Raw genomic sequence first — 3,934 nt, 5'->3', positions numbered from 1 at the left:
CATGCTGTTGTCGCCTCCCTCCACCCCTTCTTTCTTATTTTGACAGGGGCTCACAGATAAAAGTTTTCCTTAAGTTTCAGAGGAGAGTTTAGTTTTGGGCTTATCAGCAATGCTAGATTTTTGACATCTGTTAGAGACGAAATAAATGTGTTTTGGATAATGAGATGGACATGGCTGAATGTTATGTCTTAAATCTAAAATATCCCCTGGAAGTCTCAGCGTTCTCAGGCTGATTGGATCACGGGGTGCTACACTCATGAGTGGATTTATCCATGGATGAGTTCAGTGGCTGAATGTGCTGTTAGGAGTTGTGGCTGGCTGGAGATGGGTCACTGGAGGTATAACCTGGGAAAATATATTCTTGTCCCCAAATCCTTCCTTCTCTTTCTGCTTCCTTGTTGTCATTGGTTAAACAGCTTTCCTCAACCATGTTGCTCCACTGTGCCATTTGTGCTTTGGAGTCAGGTGAACATAGAATGAAAAAGTGAATCAAAACAAACATTTCCTCCTTTAATTTGTAGGTGTCAGACATTTTGTCACAGTAAGAGGAAAGTGATGAAGACAGCCACCAAGATGTTACTAGAGGAACTTCCAAAAAAAATGCACCAGTAATAAGGTGCCATAAAATAAGCCACCAAAATAGGAAGTGGTAAATGTATCAGTAAACCTAAATAAATATCGACTGTATAAAGTAACGATAAATATTTAGTATTAATAGTTAAACAAAATAAGCAGCAGTGACATCATTTGTGGCGTATGTGTATCATTGTAATGAGTGTACCGTAAGGTCTTTGTATTGCAAGATAAAAAGAATAATATCATCAGTGAAAGATAAATGTAAATATTTACAAAAAAATCTTTAAAAGACTAGAAATCAAAACGATAATTTTTACACTAATAGAAAAATGAAATTGGAAAAATTCTAAATTATGGCAGGAATCCAAATAAGATCAGAAAAAGGAAAGTAAGTCTACATGCTAAGATGAAAAAAATGACATGGTCTAATTATATCACAGTTCAGAACAGTGGAGGATTTCTTGACAATAGCCAATCTTTCTGCAATGAGAAAGAATCTTATCATTGTTCTAACTTGCACTTCTTGAATGACCATTTGTGTGGACATGTTTTTCACATTGTTCCTGCCATTTGTATTTTTTCCTCTGAGATGTGTATATTCATCTCAGATGCCAATTTTTGGATTGACTGTGTCTTTAAATTTGGAGGCTCTACGGTTTTTTTTATTTGTTTATATGTTCTAGATATTAGTCCTCTGCCTGAGAGAAAACTGGCTAAAATTTTTCCCACTCTGGGTTATCTTTTCATCCTATTGGTAATTTATTTTGCTGGGCAAAAGCTTTTTATAGGATGAGATCCTAGTTGCTGATTCTTTGTAGTATTTCCCATGTGGTCTGGGTTTTATTTATAACATCTTTGCCTATACCCATGTCAGCAAGAGTTCTACCTATTTTGTCTTTCCCCCAGATTTAGTGTTTCTGTTTTAATATTTAGATCTTTGATCCAGTTTGATTTTAGTATCATGCATGGTGAGAGACATGGGTCTTATTTTAGTCTTTGGCGTGTGGAAAGCCAGTTTTTCCAGCACCATTTACTGAAAAGGCTACCCTTCCTCCAGTGCATATGCTTGGCTACTTGGTCAAAGATAAGGTGGCTGAGTGTGTTCGGAGTTGTTTGTGTATCTTCTAATCTATTCAATTGAACATTAGGTCTGTTTATCTTTATTTATTGATTGCCAGTTCCATGCTGTTTTTTACCACAGTAGCTTTCTAGTATAACTTCAAGGGAGGGATAGTGATGTTCACTGCATTGCCTTTGTTACCCAGGATTAGTTTTGGTATTCTAGGTCTCTTCTGGTTCTGAATTAATTTTAGGAGGGCTTTCACTAGTTCTGTGAAGTATGCTGATGGTATATTGACTGTGATTTCATTAAATCTGTATAATAATTTTGAGAGTGTGGCCATTTTCGCTGCTTTTGTTCTTATCCATGAGCAAGGGATATCTTAAAAAAATACTGGAGAGACTATGGTGAAAAAGGAACCCTTCTCCATAGTTGGTGGAACCACACTACTGAAACTGCTATGGAAATCAGTGTGGAGATTCCTCAAAAAACTGGAATTAGATGTCCCATTTTAACTAACTGTTCTCTGAGAAAAAGAGAGTTAAAAAGCGAGAGAGACCCAGTTGTTTTCACCTCAAGAGTGCAAGTTTAGTAGTTGTTATGGTTTGTGTCTATATGACCCCTACTAAACCTTGATGTGGTCCTTGAGCTTTTTTTTTTTTCCCCCCCAGGTGACTTAAAATAGAGCATGTGATTGGTTCATAGCGCAACGCTGGGATTAAGAGTGGGTGGTTGGGGCATCAGTTCGCTGATTGGATTGATATTTCCTTCATCCAGATAGACTGATACAATGTAGACTGAAAGAGGCTTGTCTCACTCTCTTGATGCTTTTGCTATCTTCCATTGCCATGAACTGTTGTCCCTCTATCCTGTGCCATCCTGCCCTGGACCCAGCTCATTATGGACTGAAAGTTCTAGAAACTATGAGCTAAATAAACTTTTCCTCCTTTAACTTTGGGTCTTGGGTATTTTGTCTCAGTAAAGAATAAAGTAACTAAGATGGTAGTCTTCTGACATGTACCACAGAGCATACCCTATTTGCTGGTTCTCTGATTGAGCACCACTGCCAGAGATTCCCTCTAACAACTGCAACCCAAACCTGGGCTGCTTAGGCCCTGTCATTATGTAGTCCAGGGAGTCCTCAGATGGCTGAAGCCTGGTGTTTTGAGGGATGGCTGGCAGCTTTGCCCCTGCTGGTACTGGCAGCCTCTATGGCTGGAGATTGCAGAGCAATGCAAAGAGAGCCATTTGATAGCGTTTGCACCTTATCATTTCCAAAGAATCTCTGCTCTTGAGACAAATGGTGCTGTCAGTTGTCTGTCAAGTTCCAGCACTATTAATCTGAGGCAACTAAAGGAAATTGAACACAAGAAATGTTATTTTTGGAGCCCAATTCCTTCCACTCCTGTATCTTTCTACTACTCTTTCTTACCTATAAGTTTGGGGACATAATTGTTCCTCTACCCACAGAAGTGGTTCCTAAATTAATTTACAATTCTGGACAGAAGCTACTAAAGAGTCTCTGTTTGAAGGAAATCACTGCTGCATGGTGAATCAGTTGCTTATTCCAAGGTACCTTCTTCCTGGCCTGGCTTGAGGCCAGAGACAGCCCCAGTTGGGGACAATCCACCTTGCCTTTAATCTGTATTTTGTCTAGCATGGGGGTCTAAATGGCTGCTCCATTAACAAATAGACCAAGGCAACTCTTGAAGTGGTACTTCAACAATGAGGTGGGATTTGAGTTTTTTATTATAAACTGGCATATAAAATATATTCTGGGGCTAGAGCTTAGTGAGACAGCACTTACCTAGCATGTGTAAGACACTAGGTTAATCCCCAGCACTGCAAAATACGATAAAATATGCTCTATCCTTCTACCTTGACAGATATATCCTGATAATAATAAAAAGAAAGTCTTCCTATAAATCTGTGGTTTCTATCTAGTTCTAGGATGGCATAATACTAGTCAGTTGGAAAAATGGCACATGTTCAGCCATTTTTTCTGTGGGCTAAAGATAGATGAATGACTAATAAGAATTTACATAAAGTATAGATTTTGTATTTATTTTATCTAATTATTTTTTATTGCCATTATTTCAGCAAAATCACTAGTTTCATTGCCATAATCAAGATGTTTACATAATTTCTTTTGAACTGATAGTAGTCATCTGAAGGGCTTAAAAGTTGTGATTGTATCCAGGTTCACAAAATGTAAGTATATGAATTAAGTAGAAAATACATTATTTTGTATGTTTCCAAAAGTCATCGTTTCAAATATCCAAAGCTTCAAGGGTAAAA

General features: G+C 37.8%; 1 pseudogene; it reads right to left on the bottom strand.

Moving 5' to 3' along the window:
- Positions 1-3,934, bottom strand: part of LOC101587819 — a 23,213-nt pseudogene that overhangs the window by 10,084 nt on the left and 9,195 nt on the right.

This window comes from Octodon degus, unplaced genomic scaffold (assembly GCF_000260255.1).
Source record: "Octodon degus isolate 3935 unplaced genomic scaffold, OctDeg1.0 scaffold00050, whole genome shotgun sequence".
In the NCBI taxonomy this organism is placed as follows: domain Eukaryota; kingdom Metazoa; phylum Chordata; class Mammalia; order Rodentia; family Octodontidae; genus Octodon; species Octodon degus.
Note: the sequence above shows the minus strand (reverse complement) of the source record. Positions and strands in the feature narration are given on the sequence as shown.